Here is a 21,756-nt window from a genome sequence, read left to right on the forward strand (position 1 = left end):
CACATACATTATAACATACATTTGGCATTAGCATTCTCGTTAAGGAAATCCATTTAGGTCATGGTATGTCTTAATGACTTAGGGTTACCATGAGGTGGATTGTTGTTGTTGCCGGTGTTGCCAGAGTTGCTTCCACTCATTCCTCCTTGAGAGGCAGCATATTGAGCAATAGCAGCAGCGATGACTTGCTGTAGTTCGGCCTGAGTCGTAGGCATTTGCTGCTGTTGACGTCTTGGCGGCATCTTCTAAAGATGTGTTTACGTTGGTCAGGCCATAGTGAAGCGTACATATATAGTAATAATAATAGCACATAACATCTCATGTTATCAATATATCACAAATACCAATCACACAACATCCCATGTCACAAATATTATACACACAACATCCCATGTCATAAAAATATAAATAAGCAATCAAGCGGATCAGATATGATGAGAATACTACGATTGCTATATATCGAGACCACGTAGTAAGTGTATCAATACATCACTGTGTCATACAATCATCAATCAACTAGGGGCTGCATCACCCCTGTCCAAAAACTATATCAAGTCAGTGTCAAATACATCAAATACATCAAATATATGTCAACAAAAGTCAGAATCATCATGTAGTCTCCAAAAATGCTGTGCAGTCAAAAGCAATCGCGGTCCTCTCACCAACGTCTACCCAAACAGTACTGATGAGCTCTATACAGATGGCGGTGGAGGAGGGGGAAAGTGAGTGTAAAACAAACGACGTAACTGGAGCCAGTCCTCCTCCATGGCTCTCTGAGTACGGATGAAAGAAGCGACCTGCTGCTCTAAAGCAAAAAGGCGTGCATCATAATCTGGGGGTACAGGTCGAGAGGGCTGCAAGGGAGAGTGTGTCTGACCATGGCACGAACAAGGTGGCAGCTGAGCTCTCTCAAGCTCCTGGATACGCTGCGTGTGTGACTCATGCTAAAAAACGAAAGACATCAAAACGTCCTCTATATTGTGTCCCACATGGAACGGATGGTAAGGATCAGTAGGTGGCATGGCAGGCGATGACGGCCAAAGGAATGGCGTACTGGTGGGATCAAAAGGTGCCACATGAAAAGGAGAGACAGGGGGTACAACAGGTGGAAACAGTGGCAAAACAGGAATAGATGTCGGTATATGCCCAAAGGGATGGGCCGACGAACCCTCTCCAGGTCTCGCTGGAGGTACAAACTGAGGAACCTGAAAAGAGAAATCAACATGTCGTGTATCAGTGTGGTGTGGGGGAATAGGTGGAACATCCTCATCAGCAGGAATCCACCCGTGCTGTGCGTGCTCGTCCGGTGGATCCATGTGTGCCGTGAACAGTGCATGCTCGGGCTCTAGTGGAACGGGATCAGGTGGGGGAGCAACAAAAGGATCAACGGGTGCAATGTGATCAACAGGATGGTCAACAGGTATATCAGCAATAAGAGGTGGATCAACATGATCGGCAGCAATAACATGATCACCCTCCAGATGATCATCGATAGGCGGGTCAGCTATAACAGGCTCAACAGGGATGCCAGCATGTACGGGGTCATGCTCAGGCATAGGGTCTAGAGCGGCTGCCTACTCAGGAGCCAAGGCAGGCTCAGGGTCATCAAAAGCCATCTCGAAATCGAACTCGGGGTCAATAGGATCGACTGGGTCAGCTGGATCCTCCATGGGCTGATCCATCGGTATGAACTCTATATCATGATCCGGGTCGAATCCCGGAGGAAAGATAGGATCAGAATCCTCTATGTCATCATGGTCAAACGCAAAGCTGGGAATAAGAGCAAAAGAGGATGCCTGGTCGGGGTCCGAACCATGCGAAAAGTGTTGTGCGCTCAATGGGTGGGAAGGTGCGGATGCCACAGACTCAAAGGAGTCTGGGACCTGAGAGTGCGCGGGTGAGTCCTCGGCGGGAGCGTCAGCGATCATCAGAAGATCGCCAGTAGGAAGTAGGGCCGCGTCCTGGATCTCATCCTCGATGGGCTCGTCATCATACAGATCAATGTCGCCGTCAGCCTCGGCGTCAAGAAGTAAATCATACGCTGGATAAACGGCTAAGGGTATAGGAGCCGGAATCTCCACTAACGGTAGGTACTCAACGAGAGGGCCATCTGCGGGCTCACCAGCACCATCAGGTAGTGCGAAGGGCTGAAAGTCGTCGTCATCAGTGCTAGATACGTCCGACGTGTGCACCTCGTGCTCTGAAGATGCTAGATCATCTGATACTACAGGTATAGGTCCAGTGGTGTCCGAATCGCCGGTGCAGGGCAAGGCCATATGTCTGTAACATAAACACAAATATGCACAAATAATCAGTCATACAATCAGGTAAACACATAAGTCACCAAGTAAGATATCACATAATTCTCCTAGTCCCACTAGCCTCCCAGTCTCCAAGACTGACATTCCTAGTCCCACTAGCCAAATTCCTCCCAGTCTCTAAGACTGCTCTATCATCTACCTCGACCTCTAAGGTCGAGCCTCGGCCTCCAAGACCGAGCCTCAGCCTCCATGACTGAGCCTATTCTCCCTAGTCCAACTAGCCATCTACCTCGATCTCTTAGATCGAGCCTCGGCCTCCAAGACCGAGCCTCAGCCTCCAAGACTGAGCCTACTCTTCCTAGCCTAGCTAGCCATCTACCTCGATCTCTAAGATCGAGCCTCGGCCTCCAAGACCGAGCCGCAGCCTCCAAGACTGAGCCTAATAACAATAAATAAAATGTGCTCAACATTGGTTTGTAAAAAACGTTTTGGATCTGGACTTAAGTGGTATGTAGTAAAAATGTTTTCGTGAGAGCCCTAGTGATCATAGTCTAGACTCGAGAAAGAATCCTAGTTCGCTATGATCAGAGCTCTGATACCAAGCTGTCACACCCTGGCATTGCGGAAGCGTGGTTAATTTGGTGTGACTTCTTAATACCATAGCTTAACCATAACAAAGCTATATGAATTAAAAACATGCAAGATCATCCATTAAGTTTTAAAAACCAAATACAATACCATTGTCTTTAACGGGAAAATACCCTAGCAACCATAACATTGTTCAACAAACAAACCAAACATAAACATGGTTTAAGGACTGTGACTTGTCCAGGAAAGAGTCACATTCCCTAAACCCCGGATGACCTCGGAAACTAGTGCAGCGGGAAAACGCGCCATACCGTGCCAGATCTTTTAATTCCCTGAAATACATGTAAGTTGAAAAATCAACAATAATGTTGAGCGAGTTCATGTGTAAGTGAGTAAATAAACCTTCGTATTTATCAAAATCCTGGTATGAAGCAAATAAGGAAAAAAGAGATCACCAATGGTTTGCAAGGCCATTGATACGTGTGAAGTGCAAGTAGGAAGACTCAACCCTAGCGGATTTTGCGTTGGGCACAAAGTCACCCCAAGGTCCGGTCTGCTGGGCCTGGGGTTGGGCTCGCTACACCCAGATAGATCTACCGCTTACGTCCCTCGGTCCTACAATGAGGATTAATGGCCTCCAGTTCCCGCCTACCCACTCACATGATCTAAGTAGTAACCCTCCTTACGCTAATCATACCATGTAAAAAGTACTCGTAATCATAGTAACATGTATTCCACCCCCGCAGTTTAGAAAACTGAAAACAGTTAAGAGAAAAGGGGGACATGAACTCACAGTGGTGCGTCTCTACCAAGTATACCTCCAAATCAAGCAGCTGTGCGACGACCTACATGTACTAACTCTATTAGACGAACGGCCGTGCCTTAGCTTTATGGTTTAAGTTCTTGGGAAATAGTTAGACAACTATTCCGTGTTTACTTTTCGTATATACTTGGTAGTTATTCTCCTTCCCAAGGATGGGGGATTTAATACATGTGTGTTTGAGTTATATCATTAAGTCTCACTTAATATATTTTTACTTCTAATTCCAAAATATAAATATTTTTCTCAAAATATTATATTTTCACTTCACATAATACTTCCAAAAATAATACGTTGACAAAATACGCGTTCATGAATATTTCCGTATAATGCGCAAGTTACGTTTTAACGATTAAGTGGTAATAATAATTACCGGTGTAACTTATATATTTGTCGTGTAAGCGTTTGTATTATTTTGGATCTGTTAACGTTCGTAAATATTATTTTTACTCTAAAAATAATATTTATGTATTTTCACAAAATAATCATAAACAGTGTGGTGAAAATATATTTACTGAATATATATATTTATCACGTTTAGTTTTTGTGAAAATCCCACCTCCGAATATTTGTAAATAAAGTCGTGGCGAAATATATTTTGAAAACATATCAAAAAATAATTCTAACACTTGTAGTGTAAATAATTCTAAGTGTTAGGTTTTTAGAAAAATTTCGCCAGAGTTTCCTCTGTAACTGGAGGTGGCCACGCTTTCAAGCGTATCATTTTCTTTTGCAAAATCAATTTCAACAACCTCTTTATTCATTCAAACAATTTCCGACACATCAAACTAGTCGACAAGTATGTAAATCGCATAATCGCATGAACTTGTAGTTTTTCCGAAAACTATAGTGTAAATCCCATTATATTTTGTGGATCTTTATATAAAGTAGATCGATCTCGTAAAAAAACCTCGTTTTTAAAGTAAATCCATCTTTACAACTTCTCGTCATCTTTTACAAAGTTTGTTATTTTGTCGAACCTTTCATTTCACAAGTGTTTACACACTTGTGGTTTATAAAAATCATACTTGTTAGTGTAAGATCCGTCTTTTTAGAAAACATGTTTTCTTTGATACGTGGTTCTTTGAAAATACCATTTGTACATACGTAGATCCGCTAGTTTCAAACACTATTTTACAAGTAAAAATACTTTTACACAAGTTCATGTTTCTCGTGTGGTAGAGTTTCACCTTTTAACCCTTGTCTCATTCAAAACAAGCTTATGTCAAGATCCATGATCTAAACCAAACCGGGTTAAATGGTGATCCGAGCTACCACAACGTAGATCGGGTCTAGGTAACCACAAATTTCAGTTACTACAACTTTTACGCCACTTATGTGCTATTAACAAAAAATATTCATGTTTTTAGTAGACTTTTATGCTTCAAAAGGGTAAGCTTCCGCATTTTAACCGTTACATAACTTATTAACCACTTTAGAATAGTTCGAGAGAGTGTTTTAAGTATTATACCTCTAGCTCAAGACTAGGGAAGAATCTATGCGAAAAAGAGGCGGTTAATAGCGATATGAAGAGGTCCTTGTGTTCCCGAGTGCACCGAGCTTCCTTATGTGTGATCCTCCACACTTCAATGTATGTAAAATAGCCTTGAACAAACTTGAAATTTGTGAGGTGGTTGTGTGTGGGTTCTGTCGAACTCAAGCCAAGAGAGAAAGAGAGTGGAATTTTGAGTTAAGTGTTGAAGCAAATGAATTTTAGTCTCATGGTTATATTTATGAACCAACTCTATATTTTGTCCATTAAACAAAGTGCCTTCTAGATATGAGACCACCTTGATTATAATAATCAAAGATTTTTGTAGGTTGTCCCACATGGGGAAACCAATCGAATGGGGGTGGGGGTTTTATGATTGGATTTCAACTAAAAGGTTAAGTGTAGTTAGTTAATTAGGTGCCTAAAATTAGTTATTAGTGTGTTGTAAATTGTAACGGGTGTTAGGGTATTCGGGGACCCTAACTGGCTTAGAAAAAGAAAAACCATGTCATGTCAATATTTTTATGTCCCGGGTTAAGTCCGGTTGTACGGTTGGATATTACTCCGTTAAAGTGCAGAATTTTGTTCTCAAAGTACGTTTTAGGCACATCCGGTCACTATAATTATACCTAGTGACGCAGTTCTACAACCCTCTTATCCCTACACTCTCTACTAGTTTAGTAAACTATCTCAGGCTCATACAGGCCTTAGAGGCAATGCCTGCCTGGTGCTGGCTATGTCAGCACGTTTAATAGGTTATCCGTTCATTGTGCTACTGTGCTTTTGTGCATCAAGATTGTCACTAGAGTTCAGCATGTAAATAATGTAGTGACGGAAATCAAAGTACGATGCAGATATGTACATGTATCAGGAATCAAGTAGCAGTTCATTCACAATTTCAGTTAACTCACAGTAATTAAGCAGCAATTAATTTTTTAATTAAGTCGTACGGATACCTGGTTTAGTGAGGGTTGTCACACCAACCACCCAAAAATGGAATCGTCGAGCGAAAACACTTGACAACCTCCTAGAAGCAGCTTTTCTTGTCACCAGACCTTTCTCCATCAATTAGGAATCTGATGCCGTCACTAAACACGTTCCTTAAATTGTAGCCATTTGTTGAGTGTTTTTTTTTGGTGTCTAATCTGCATATATATCACCATTGCCCTTGATTTTCTTGACTGTATATCTCTTAAATGTCAACATAGACATGTGAGATTTAGTTTACGAAGATTTTTCAATGGCGAGAACCTCGATCGAGAGTAAAAAAGGCGTGAGGTTCACAATGGTGTAAAATTAAAATGGGATATACCGGGCAAGGATTCGAGTTACAGGAACAACTACACCAAACACCCAAGAATGGAATCGTCAAGCAAAAACACTTGACAACCTCCTAGATGCATCTTTTTTTGCCACCAGACCTTTCTCCATCAATTAGGAATCTGAAGCCGTCACTAAACACATTCCTTAAATTGAAGCCATTTGTTGAGTGTTTTTTTTTTTGTGTCTAATCCGCATTTATATCACCATTGACCTTGATTTCCTTGACTGTATATCTCTTAAATGTCAGCATATCGATGTGTGATTTAGTTTACGAAGATTTTTCGATGCCGAGAACCTCGATCAGAGAGTAAAAAAGGCGTAAGGTTCACAATGGTGTAAAATTAAAATGGGATATACCGGGATTGGATTCGAGTTACAGGAACAAGGGACAAACCAACCACCCAAGAATGGAATCGTCGAGCGAAAACACTTAACAACCTCCTAGAAGCAGCTTTTCTTTCCTCCAGACCTTTCTCCATCAATTAGGAATCTGATGCCGTCACTAAACACATTCCTTAAATTGTAGCCATTTGTTGAGTGTTTTTTTTGGTGTCTAATCCGTATATATATCACCATCGCCCTTGATTTTCTTGACTGTATATTTCTTAAATGTCAACATAGACACATGTGATATAGTTTACGAAGATTTTTCAATGCGGAGAACCTCGATCAGAGAGTAAAAAAGGCGTAAGGTTCACAATGGTGAAAAATTAAAATGGGATATATCGGGCTACGATTCGAGTTACAGGAACAAGCGCCAAACTAACCACCCAAGAATGGAATCTTCGAGCGAAAACACTTGACAACCTCATAGAAGCACCTTTTCTTGCCACCAGACCTTTCTCTATCAATTAGGAATCTGATGCCGTCACTAAACACATTCCTTCAATTGTAGCCATTTGTTGAGTGTTTTTTTTGTGTCTAATCCGCATATATATCACCATTGCCCTTGATTTTCGTGACTGTATATCTCTTAAATGTCAACATAGACACGTGTGATTTAGTTTACGAAGATTTTTCAATGCCGAGAACCTCGATCAGAGCGTAAAAAGGCGTATGGTTCACAATGGTGAAAAATTAAAATGGGATATACCGGGCTAGGATTCGAGTTACAGGAACAAGGGCCAAACCAACCACCCAAGATTGGAATCGTCGAGCGAAAAAACTTGACAACCTCCTAGAAGCAGCTTTTCTTGTCACCAGACCTTTCTCCATCAATTAGGAATCTGATGCCGTCACTAAACACATTCCTTAAACTGTAGCCATTTGTTGAGTGTTGTTTTTGGTGCCTAATCCGCATATATATCACCATTGCCCATGATTTTCTTGACTGTATATCTCTTAAATGTCAACATATACATGTGTGATTTAGTTTACGAAGATTTTTCAATGCCGAGAACCTCGTTCAAAGAGTAAAAATAGGCGTAAGGTTCACAATGGTGTAAAATTAAAATGGGATATATCGGGCTAGGATTTGAGTTACAGGAACAAGGGCCAAACCAACCACCCAAGAATGGAATCGTCGAGCGAAAACACATGACAACCTCCTAAAATCAGCTTTTCTTGCCACCAGACCTTTCTCCATCAGTTAGGAATCTGATGCCGTCACTAAACACATTCCTTAAATTGTAGCCATTTGTTGAGTGTTTTTTTTTTGTGTCTAATCCGCATATATATCACCATTGCCCTTGATATTCTTGACTGTATATCTCTTAAATGTCAACATAGACCTGTGTGATTTAGTTAACGAAGAATTTTCAATGCCAAGAACCTCGATCAGAGAGTAAAAAAGTCGTAAGGTTCACAACGGTGAAAAATTAAAATGGGATATACCAGGATAGGATTCGAGTTACAGGAATATGGGCCAAACCAACCACCCAAGAATGGAATCGTTGAGCGAAAACACTTGACAACCTCCTAGAAGCAGCTTTTCTTGTCACCATACCTTTCTCCATCAATTAGGAATCTGATGCCGTCACTAAACACATTCCTTAAATTGTAGCCATTTGTTGAGTGTTTTTTTTGGTGTCTAATCCGCATATATATCACCATTGCCCTTGATTTTCTTGACTGTATATCTCTTAAATGTCAACATAGACACGTGTGATTTAGTTTACGAAGATTTTTCAATGCCGAGAACCTCGATCAGAGAGTAAAAAGGCGTAAGGTTCACAAAGGTGAAAAATGAAAATGGGATATACCGGGCTAGGATTCGAGTTACAGGAACAAGGGCTAAACCAACCACCCAAGAATGGAATCGTCGAGCGAAAACACTTGACAACCTCCTAGAAGCAGCTTTTCTTGCCACCAGAGCTTTCTCCATCAATTAGGAATCTGATGCCGTCACTAAACACATTCCTTAAATTGTAGTCATTTGTTAAGTGTTTTTTTTTGGTGTCTAATCCTCATATATATATATCACCATTGCCCTTGATTTTCTTGACTGTATATCTCTTAAATGTCAATATATACACGTGTGATTTAGTTTACGAAGATTTTTCAATGCCGAGAACCTCGATCAGAGAGTAAAAAAGGCGTAAGGTTCACAATGGTGTAAAATTAAAATGGGATATACCGGGCAAGGATTCGAGTTACAGGAACAAGGGCCAAACCAACCACCCAAGAATGGAATCGTCGAGCGAAAACACTTGACAACCTCCTAGATGCAGCTTTTTGTTGGTGCAGTCATCTGTCGTCTTCGTCTTATGTCGAGTCTTGGTTGCGTTGCGGATCTGATCAATCATGTTGTCATCATGTTTAATGATGACATCATAATTGTGACATCATCATAATATGTCATCATATTTGCAATCAGTAAACATCAAGAAACAATTGGATTTAAAATTGTTTCTTATGTGGCCGTTTGATGTTACTGGACGATTTGGAGGCCCAATCATATTAAGGTTACATTTAAAAGGTCCAATGAGATGGTTTGCTTGAAGACATCTAGAAGGTTTCGCTTGTAATCAAATTGAAAGTTTCGCTTGAGTGTAATCTGTTGGTTTCGCTTGTATAGCTTATGTTGCTTCAAGCGAAACTGATTTAGCATAAATAGGATAGTGAGCTTTTCATTTGTAACACTTTTCAGAGATAGATACCGAGGTGCTGCCGGTTTTTCCTTTCGTTTGTAAACACTGTTATATCAATACAAAAGAGGATTAGAGTGATAAACAAGCTGTTTCAGCGTCGGTTTCTTATTTTCCGCATCTGAAACTGATAAATCTCTTCTGAACGACTCGGTTGGGTCACAATCCGATCTTACAAGTGGTATCAGAGCTTGGGAGGAAGAGATTTCGCAAAAACAGCTCGTTTTCATCACTTTTTCTGTTTCTACACCATTCTTTCTCAAAATTAAAATTTTTCACGGATAAAATCGGCTCAAATTCACACATCTTGTGCGTAATCATGTATTAACAAAACCTGGAAAATTTCAGAACTAAAATCGGCTTAAAATCGATTCAAATTGAACTTTCGCTTGAAAGTTGTTCGTTCTTTGCTGACATCATGCTAGCTTTCGCTTGAAAATCAGTGTAGTTTGAAGCGAAACCAGGTCTTTCGCTTGAATTTACATGGTGTTCCGCTTGTAAAACACCTTTCGCTTATATGACACTTGGTTCCGCTTCTGAGTAATAGGTTTCGCTTGAAGTTCATTAAAGTTCCGCTTCAACGTCAAATTGTTCCGCTTATTTGTCATATATAAAGTCTCCCTTATCTGACATCAACATTAAATTCAAATCAATCGGTTCAATCATAGCATGAGTGCAGTCTTATAATAACAACCCATGTGATAAACATTATCGGCCCAATGAGCATTAAACTTTTTCTGGCTTTGTCCGCTTGATAGTGTATCGAGTGTATCTCGTGTCTTGTGTCCGCTTGATAGTGCATGTGATTGTTGTCAGGTCATTTCACATATCGGTCTAATCAAGAATTGAAATGGTTTATTGTTGTCAGCTTGTGGTAGAACTTTGGTCCAATCAAAGTGTTCATAAAATTGACCCAATCAGCTTTGTGTAAAAAATTATATGGTCCAATGTTTGTGAAGTGTTGTCAGCCCATGTGATCACTATTATGGACGGCCCAATGAGATGATTGTAGTAAAAGATTTGTCGACTACATCAAAGTTGGTTTATATTTGACAGCTCATGTGAACACTTAATTAGCGGCCCAATTATAAAAAGTTTTATAAGAAAATCATCGAAGTGTTGAGTGTTCATGTGTTAAAGAGAAGGTTTGGTCAATCCAACTTTTGAGTAATTTGTTTGTCAGACTTTAAAATTTGTCGGCACTTGGGTAAAGGATTTGGTTGTGTTGGTTCAAGCCCAGTTACGGCCCAAGTTCAAAGCATAACAAGTTTTTGGACTTTGAAACTGGTTTTAGAATTTGTGAAGTATTGTAAAGGTGAATTCTGTTTTCACACGGTTTGAAGCATAGCACTTCGTACAGTTTGACAATTTAGATCTCAGTTCGCATCAAGTTTAGTCTGCATAGTGTGTCAATCTTCAGTCTGCACAGTCTGTCAACCCTCAGTCTGCACAAAATATTCATCAGTTCGAGTTATTCAGTTCACACAGAGTATCAGTTTGATTAAACTGTTTTGATAAGCGTTTAAACTGATTGTGTTGTTATTTTGTGTGTTTACGTCAGGTAATTCGAGATCGTCAGGTGATCCAGGTGTTTTACGAGGAGAACCAGTTCGTTTGAAAGCTTGTTTGAGAAATTCTTCAATATCAAAACATGGATACCGAGTTCTACAACGCATTTGCAACACCGTCTAGTCCAGCTGCAGTTGTTCAAGCTATGAATTTAGAGAATGAGACGGGAACCACCCAAAAGCCCCCGAAGTTGATGAGTATCGAAGAATACTACGGGTGGAAAGATAGATTCGAGAACTGGGTTCAGGCGAATCATCTTAGATCATGGGAGTGTATATTGAAGAAATATGTGTTGCCTAGAACGGAGTTGCATGTTATTAAACAGTTATCTGAGTTTACGGATCAGGAACGGGTGATGTACAAAGCCGAGAAGATGATGATCAGTTTATTGCAGCAAGCGATTAAAGAAGATATATTCATCTTGCTACAGCACGACAAAACTGCAAAGTCGATATGGGATGCTCTTAAAGTTAAGTTTGAGGGAAGTGAAAACATGATAAAGAGCAAGAAGGCGCTGCTTAAAAAAGAGTTTGATTTGTTCAGCAGCTTACCGGGAGAGGATACAAAGAAGCTGATTGAGAGATACTGTCACTTAGTGCGATCATTGTCGATGTTGGGTGTTGAAAAAGATCGTGAAGAGTGGGTGGATAAGTTGGCTGATGCACTACCGCAAAAAGAGTGGGGAACTTATCTGATGATTTTGAAGAATACGGGTGTTTATGATGGTTTAACAATCTCACAGTTCATCGAGAAGATCGAGAGTCAGGATCTGGAACAACAAAAGATTGCTAGGATGAACAGTCCCAGTGGTCAACAGGATGTAAAGATGTACTATAAAGGAAGTGTTCCGGTTCCCGAGTCAGAGAGAAGTCCGAAAATCCAAACTGCATTCAGTACTGGTGATTCAACAGAAAAAGCAGATCAAAGTTCTGGCAAAAGCAGCAGTGGACTCTCATCCTTTCCGAGTGTCAATCCTAAAGAATCAAATACAAGTTTTCAGTCTCAAGGTACTAAGACAGGAAATGGATACGTGATCCAGTGCAACATAGCTCTAAATCTTCCAGAAGGTCAAAGCTTTTCAGAAGACACTGCTAAAGACCACATGGCACTTCTTGGTTATGTGTTGTTATCTTATGAGGGTCTTGTTGCTGGTCGAATCGGAAATCCTATGCTCACAAAGGAGGATTACGATCAGATAGACGCCGAAGAGATGGAATTAATGGATATTAAATGGTGTCTTGCAAGTGTTCTGCGACGTGCTGAAAAATTTAAAACTACTACCGGGAGAAATGACTTTCTTGATGCTCATGTATCTACTTTAGGTTTTGATAAATCTAAAGTTACTTGTTTTCGATGCAGGGAGAAAGGCCATTTCAAACGGGAGTGCAAGGGTAGAGAAGCTAGCGGTGCTCAGAATCCATTCGGAAAAGACGACTACTACCGGAAAGCCATTTATCAGCAAGTTGGTCAATCTCAAGACTCACAGACGGCTCATGGTAGGAAGATTGAAGACTCCAAGAGAGCATGTTTAGTGGACTTCAGCTGGGACAAATACATATCTCCTGATAGCAAAGCTTGTATAGTTGATCAAGATGATGAGAGACTACCTGAAGGCTTCAGCTAGGATATGTTTGTTGATGAAAAAGGAGAGTTCAAAGCTTTCATTGCCAAGATTGTCAGAGAGCCAGACTTGTTTGCTACTTGGATGAAATCTATTAGAGTGAATGTGACTAGTGAGGATGAAAAGTCTGTTACATCTGATGAAAATTCAGAAAGTACTGATGAACTTTCAGAAAGATCTGGAGAAATTTTAGAGGTTTCAGATGAGAGTGTTCAAAATATTGATAGTTTTGAAAAAGAAGTTGTATTTGATCAAACACCATCTGACTCTGGTTCATCAGATGCTGATTCTGAAAAATCTGTACAGTTTGATCAATCACCAGTTGATAGTCGTAGTGATGATGAGGAGGAAAAACATATCAATATTGCTAAAACTCATCTTTCCCCTGAAAGTTTTCATTTCTATTTTGCAGATCGCATGGAAAAGTTGAAAGCAAAAAGAGCTGCAAAAGAACACATGGAAATGAAGACTGAAAGTGATGCTGAGAAGAATGATAAGATTGAGCTGGTGAGTGAAGGTGATTGAAGTTGTGAAAACAATCGAGGTTGAGAAGATTGTTGAAGTTGTCAAGCCTTGCACAAAGTGTTTGGAAGCTTGCAAGGAATGTGCAGCAAAAGATGACATAATAGCTGAGTACGAGAAGAAGAAAGAGCAGTTACTGTTCAACCTCAACTATGTGAAAGAATCTTATGATGTCTTGAACAAAACAGTAACTGGCCTTCAAAAGACAAATTCTGAGAAAGAACAAGCACTAACGATGATGAATGCTGTGATGATGTCAAAGCAAAAAGCTATCAACTTTTACATCGAAGAGAGTGCTAAATGGAAGCAAGAGTTGGAGACTGAGAAGATCGAGAATGAGAGCATTAGACGTTTATTACAAAGTTATTCAAGTTCTGATTATCTCATTGATCGTATTTACCCAACTGTTGCAGGTATGGAAGCTTTTCAAGACGAGAAGCAAAAGAAGAAGAAAGATTGTGGTAAGAAACCGACTGTTAGCTATAACAAGTGTCCGCCTCCAATTTGGGAAAGGTATTCTCCTAGAAAACCAAACGAGGAGCAACTTGAGAAAGCAGTCAATATAAAGCTAAAAACCAACACAACTGACGTTTTACCATATAACATTGATGTCACGTTTACCTCATCCGATACCGATCATGAGTCTGAGTTAATTAAAAAGGTGGTCTATCAGGTGTTGGATGCTGATGAGGAGTCCGAGTCAAAATCTGAGTCTGGAGGGTCAAATTCATCAGTCAACAGTCAAAATTCGTCGGTTAAATGGTCTTACAGTAAAGAATTTTTATTATCGAAAGCAAATTTGGATGATGAAACATTTGAAGTTGCATACACTTTAAATTATTCGGACAAATTATACTATGACAAAGAATTTCCAATAAGAAGTGTTCGCTTTGACATGATCAATATTTCTGAAATAAAAGATTTAAATCTTACTGTAAAACCTAAAAAATACACTTCAAGAGTTCAACAACGTCTAAACAAGAAAAAGGGTTACAATTCTGGTTCTGGTTTTCAAAAGAAACCTAACCAAAATCGTAGCTACAAAAAGAAAGGATTAGGCTTTGTTCCACTAGAAAACTATAAAAATGATAAAAATTCTAAAACAAAAACAGAATTTGTTTCAGGTGGAAGCTCAGAGGATGAACAGAAGAAACCATTCTGGAGACAGTCAAATCAAGAGTTTCTTGCTGAAAGAAAGAAGAATGGAACTGAAGTGTTTTATCAAAGAGAGACTCGAACCTGTTACAAGTGCAATGAAGCTGGTCACATTGCATGGAACTGTTCGACAAATGCGAAAACAAAACAGGGAGTTTCTCAGAAATTAAAAGACAAAGTTTTAGATGTTGAACCACCAACCAATAGACTTAAAATTTTTGAAAATTCAAAATATGAGGTTGGTGAGTGTTCGAAGAAGAACTTTTACAAGAAGAAAGAAAAAGACAACCAAGTATGGGTTGTTAAAAAGAATGATGAAAATGTCGGCGATGAATCTGGTTCCACAAAGCCAGAAGAGCCACAGGTTGAGGAGAAAATTTCAGTGAGTGATGATGAATTTCCATCACTGAAATTTGAAGAAGTTATAAAGAAAATTGGAAAAGTTGATATTTCAAAACAGTTTTACACTGAGAAAAAAGAATTTGATGTCGAGAAAACTTTCAATGGAAGTGTTAAAAAGATTTTTGGGAAAATGTTAAACGGGAAAGCAAAGGGGGTTAAAGACTTCTATGCAACTAAAAAGGCAACATACAACCCCACTGCGCAAGAATTGAAAGCCATCAAGTCTGAAAAGACTTGGATGGAAGTTTGCTTCCCATGATAGTCTTAGGACTATGCCGGAGATCCCAAGTTTATATTGTGGATCAGGAATCGGCATCATTCTAGTGTTTGAAAAGTTTGTTTGAAAGATTTTGAATAGTGTTTGAATTTTCCAGGTTGAAAGTACTACACCGGAGCTTCCAGGTTGGTAATTGAGAAGCAGGAATCGGCATCTTTCTGACTAATCTTACAAGTGGTAAAGAGGTTTCTTGTAGATGTATCATTCCTACAGGAAAACCTACAAATGGTTTTATTTGGGTCTACTTACAAGTGGTATTTGTTGGTTATTCTTTCAAGTGGTTATTATTTTTCAAAATGGATCAGAGGTTTCTGAATTGCAAATAGTAAATCAGGGACATTAAGTTGTACTTGATTCACTATTCATATGAGATTGATAAACAAGATGATGAACCATATCCCCATGCTTCACAAGTGATAAACTTAAAAGTGGTAAAAACAAACTCATTTTCCGGAAAAATCATTTCGATTAAAACAAACTTAAGTGTTTTGAGATCTAAATGAGAAAATGGTTTGTTGAAAGGGGGAGTTCAGATTGTTTATGCCGAGTGAATGGCGATTTGATGTGATTCGATGTCAGTTGTCAAGTTTATGTACAGTTTGTTTTACTTTTCATGTTTCAAGTAGGTCAAGAGTCTAGTTATTTTCAAATTTCCTTTGAAATGTGTTTGCATTTTACGGGGAGTAGGGAAATTTCAGAAAATCCAAAAACATTAGAAAATTTGAAAAAGACAAAAACATGATAAAATTCAAAAATGAGTTTTGTTGTGAAAAGAGGAAATGATAGTACATCAGTAGGCTGTCACAACATGCTAAATAAATGTAAAGATAAAATGTGATAAACAATCTCACTGTGGATATGTCAGTAGGTTTTTACATATTTAGTTGACGAGATATAAATCTAAAAGTTCAAACTTGCTTGTTCTGTGGGTTAACAGAAACTTGGATATATAGGTAACCCCTGAAATCTTGTTTGAAAGGTACCTTATTCTGAGATACTAGGTCTTTATGCTTAGTGATATCTAGGGTATTATCCCGGGACTTCTGCTGTATGGAAGTACTGACCTAGTCCCCGGATAATGCTTTCCGCAAAAAGCTTGAAACATAGCTTCATCCTCAGCATGCTGATGAAACAATAAAATTGATAGTCGCTGCTGTTGAAATTAAAAGATCCTCTAAAGGGGACACACCAAAAGTCGAAGCCGTCATCTCTCTGCGTATACGGAAGTATCGACCTGAGCTCTCACGGCCCTCGCATCTAATCCCTATACAGATATCAGCTGTGGTATACTCACCTGTAAGACTGAATATTGGGATCTGGATACGGGAGTATATTCAAGTAGTGGGACACACGGATAAGTTTAAGTGCTTAAGACATTAATATCGTATCTCGGATCAGTTGAATTTTGTGTGAAAATTTAAGTGGACTAGTATACTGACAATCTAGGTAAATTGTTTAGAACTTAAAATGAAATCAAAGCTTAACGATGTTGGTGATTTGTCTCATAAACTGATATGATCCTCTTACACAAACTCACAAAAATAATGTTTGTAAATATTTCTTTACTGCATTATATTTCTCTTATGTCAAAAATCCAAAAAGATTTTCAGTGTGTTTTAGGATAAATCTTGAAAAAAAATTCAAAAAGATTTTCGACAACTGGTATTGAAAAGTTTATTTTCAAAATTCCGAGTGCTAAACATGATGAACAGATGGCTTGGGAGAGTGTGTTGTTTTGAAAATAAAAATGATATATCTTCAAGTGGTTCATCAAAGATTAACATTGTAAAATCATTCTTTGAATGTATAATGTTAGCAAGTGATTCATTAAGTGATGAGATTATTTTTACAAGTTATCATCAGAAAATTTATTGTGAGGTAGAGGATGTGCAGGTTTCTAAGTGGTAGAGAATCAGGTTCCAATACCTGAAGACTTTGGGATTTCAAAGTGCTAGACTGCGATCCCAGCATATCGAAAGGGGGAGTCTGAAGACATCCAAGTAGAGATTGTTCATGGGGAGCCTATAGATGCTGATAAAAAGAGAAGAGAAAGACTTGAGGTTGCTTACACTGTGAGATATTTCAGAGAGTGTTCAGACTGATAAAGACTGAAGATGTTGAAGACTCGACACTTAAGACTCGTCAACATCTGAGGGGGAGTCTGTTGGTGCAGTCATCTGTCGTCTTTGTCTTATGTCGAGTCCTGGTTGCGTTGCGGATCTGATCAATCATGATGTCATCATGTTTAATGATGACATCATAATTATGACATCATCATAATATGTCATCATATTTGCAATCAGTAAACATCAAGAAACAATTGGATTTAAAATTGTTTCTTATGTGGCCGTTTGATGTTACTGACCATTTGGAGGCCCAATCATATTAAGGTTACATTTAAAAGGTCCAATGAGATGGTTTGCTTGAAGACATCTAGAAGGTTTCGCTTGTAATCAAATTGAAAGTTTCGCTTGAGTGTAATATGTAGGTTTCGCTTGTATAGCTTATGTTGCTTCAAGCGAAACTGATTTAGTATAAATAGGATAGTGAGCTTTTCATTTGTAACACTTTTCAGAGATAGATACCGAGGTGCTGCCGGTTTTTCCTTTCGTTTGTAAACACTATTATATCAATACAAAAGAGGATTAGAGTGATAAACAAGCTGTTTCATTCTCGGTTTCTTATTTTCCGCATCTGAAACTGATAAATCTCTTCTGAACGACTCGGTTGGGTCACAATCCGATCCTACACTTTTCTTGCCACCAGACCTTTCTCCATCAATTAGGAATCTGATGCCGTCAGTAAACACATTCCTTAAATTGTTGCCATTTGTTGAGTGTTTTTTTTTTGGTGTGTAATCCGCATTTATATCACCATTGCCCTTGATTTCCTTGACTGTATATCTCTTAATTGTTAGCATATAGACGTGTGATTTAGTTTACGAAGATTTTTCGATGCCGAGAAACTCGATCAAAGAGTAAAAAAGGCGTAAGGTTCACAATGGTGTAAAATTAAAATGGGATATACCGGGCTTGGATTCGAGTTACAGGAACAAGGGCCAAACCAACCACCCAAGAATGGAATCGTCTAGCGAAAACACTTGACAACCTCCTAGAAGCAGCTTTTCTTGTCACCAGACCTTTCTCCATCAATTAGGAATCTGATGCCGTCACTAAACAGATTCTTTAAATTGTAGCCATTTGTTGAGTGTTTTTTTGGTGTCTAATCCGCATATATATCACCATTGCCCTTGATTTTTTTGACTGTATATCTCTTAAATGTCAACATATACACGTGTGATTTAGTTTACGAAGATTTTTCAATGCCGAGAACCTCGATCAGAGAGTAAAAAAGGCGTAAGGTTCACAATGGTGTAAAATTAAAATGGGATATACCGGGCTAGGATTCGAGTTACATGAACAAGGGCCAAACTAACCACCCAAGAATGGAATCGTCGAGCAAAAACACTTGACAACCTCCTAGAAGCAGCTTTTCTTGTCACCAGACCTTTCTTCATCAATTAGGAATCTGCTGCCGTCACTAAACACATTCCTTAAATTGTAGCCATTTGTTGAGTGTTTTTTTTGTGTCTAATCCACACATATATCACCATTGCCCTTGATTTTCTTGACTGTATATCTCTTAAATGTCAATAAATACACGTGTGATTTAGTTTACGAAGATTTTTCAATGCCGAGAACCTCGACCAGAGAGTAAAAAAGGCGTAAGGTTCACAATGGTGTAAAATTAAAATGGGATATACCGGGCTAGGATTCTAGTTACGGGAACAAGGGCCAAACCAACCACCCAAGAATGGAATCGTCAAGCGAAAACACTTAATAACCTCCTAGAAGCAGCTTTTCTTGCCACCAGACCTTTCTCCATCAATTAGGAATCTGATGCCATCACTAAACACATTCCTTAAATTGTAGCCATTTGTTGAGTGTTTTTTTTTTTTTTTGTGTCTAATCCGCATATATGTCACCATTTCCCTTGATTTTCTTGATTGTATATCTCTTAAATGTCAACAAATACACGTGTGATTTAGTTTACGAAGATTTTTCGATGCCGAGAAACTCGATCAAAGAGTAAAAAAGGCGTAAGGTTCACAATGGTGTAAAATTAAAATGGGATATACCGGGCTTGGATTCGAGTTACAGGAACAAGGGCCAAACCAACCACCCAAGAATGGAATCGTCTAGCGAAAACACTTGACAACCTCCTAGAAGCAGCTTTTCTTGTCACCAGACCTTTCTCCATCAATTAGGAATCTGATGCCGTCACTAAACAGATTCTTTAAATTGTAGCCATTTGTTGAGTGTTTTTTTGGTGTCTAATCCGCATATATATCACCATTGCCCTTGATTTTTTTGACTGTATATCTCTTAAATGTCAACATATACACATGTGATTTCGTTTACGAAGATTTTTCAATGCCAAGAACCTCGATCCGAGAGTAAAAAAGGCGTAAGGTTCACAATGGTGTAAAATTAAAATGTGATATACCGGGCTAGGATTCGAGTTACAGGAACAAGGGCCAAAACCAACAACCCAAGAATGGAATCGTCGAGCGAAAACACTTGACAACCTCCTAGAAGCAGCTTTTCTTGCTACCAGACCTTTCTCCATCAATTAGGAGTCTGATGCCGTCACTAAACACATTCGTTAAATTGTAGCCCTTTGTTGAGTGATTTTTTTTGGTGTCTAATCCGCATATATATCACCATTGCCCTTGATTTTCTTGACTGTATATCTCTTAAATGTCAACATATACACATGTGATTTAGTTTACGAAGATTTTTCAATGCCGAGAACCTCAATCAGAGAGTAAAAAAGGCGTAAGGTTCACAATGGTGTAAAATTAAAATGGGATATACCGGGCAAGGATTTGAGTTACAGGAACAAGGGCCAACCCAACCACCCAAGAATGGAATCGTCGAGCGAAAACACTCGACAACTTCCTAGAAGCAACTTGTTTTGCCACCAGACCTTTCTCCATCAATTAGGAATTTGATGCCGTCACTAAACACATTACTTAAATTGTAGACATTTGTTGAGTGTTTTTTTTGGTGTCTAATCCGCATATATATATCACCATTGCCCTTGATTTTCTTGATTGTATATCTCTTAAATGTCAACATATACTTGTGTGATTTAGTTTACGAAAATTTTTCAATGCCGAGAACCTCGATCAGAGAGTAAGAAAGGAGTAAGGTTCTTAATGGTGTAAAATTAAAATGGGATATACCAGGCTAGGATTTGAGTTACAGGAATGATGTGCGTGTAGTGTAATGTATTTTAGATATATATTTTAAGCCCTTTTTACACTTTTTAGCCAAGTTTTAAATTTATAAAACACGATATTTACTAACACTAAACACACATATGGGCAAGTGCACCCATCGTGGACGTAGTATAGTGTTGGCAAGATACCGAGGTCGTCCAAGGACACAAGAGCTTTTAGTACCGGTTTATCCTCAACGTCTAATCAAATCAAAATGTTAGAAAAGATTTTTAAACTAAGAAAATAAAACAAACTAAATGCTAAAAAATAAAATAAAAATAAAAACAGATAGACAAGATGAATCACTTGGATCCGACAAGTGTATTAGTATAACCTTTGATTATTTTCGCACTTTTGCACTTGTTTAAGAGATTATCTTAGTTATTGTAGTAGGCCCCTCTTTTGAAGGCGACGTTACCCTCAACCCAGTAGTTTGAGTCAGCAAGGATACAATCCTAAAGGGTCAGATTATTGAAAGATAATGAATTAAGTTATTAATGCAAATTATGGTAGGCCCCTCTTTTGGAGGTGACGTTCCCCTCGACTAAGTAGTCTGAGTCAGCAGGGATACAGTCCTAAATAGCCGGGTTATAGTATTAATAGTAGTTAACTTATGAGGGGGTCAAAGAGTTTGGATCCCCGCCATCCAATACCTTTGGGTATTGAAGGAGATCCTACTAAATTTGACCCAGGTCCCTTGCAGGACCTCTAAACGCTGAACAAGGGCAAGACCCTTACCAAACCGTTCCCTTAACCCCCGACCAGGTAGCCAACATACCTCCATATAGACCGTGGAGATATGAATGGTGAAAATCTTTTATTTTATATAGACAGTAAAATAATGCCAAGACACCACAAACAAACGATAAGGAAAAGTCACCTTCAACATAAGCAACTAGTTATTAAAGTCATTAATACAAAACCAAATAAAAAGTGCAAAAGATTAAAAATAAAAAGTATTATACTAAATACTTGTCTTCACCAAGTGATGTAAGAGACTTAGGCAAACATGGCCTTGATTGTCAAGAACTCTTACGATCAATCTTGGATCCCGAGACAACTCACACACTCTATGATGGACAATGGATGATGGTGTTGTGATGGTGGTGGGTGGTGGATGAAGTGTGAGAGAGGTGGTGTGCCAAGGGATGAGTTGCAATGAAGCCAAGCACTCCTATTTATAGGCTGAATAGAGGCCTGGGCACGGCCCCGTATCCGGTGGGCACGGCCCCGTGCGTGTCTGACACTATCTCTCCTCATTAATTGTAATTCGCAATTACAATTAATGCGCCTGCAGTACTTTGGGCACGCCCCCGTGTTCATTGGGCACGGCCCCGTGGTGAGCAATATAAGCTT

Source organism: Helianthus annuus, chromosome 6, assembly GCF_002127325.2.
Source record: "Helianthus annuus cultivar XRQ/B chromosome 6, HanXRQr2.0-SUNRISE, whole genome shotgun sequence".
In the NCBI taxonomy this organism is placed as follows: domain Eukaryota; kingdom Viridiplantae; phylum Streptophyta; class Magnoliopsida; order Asterales; family Asteraceae; genus Helianthus; species Helianthus annuus.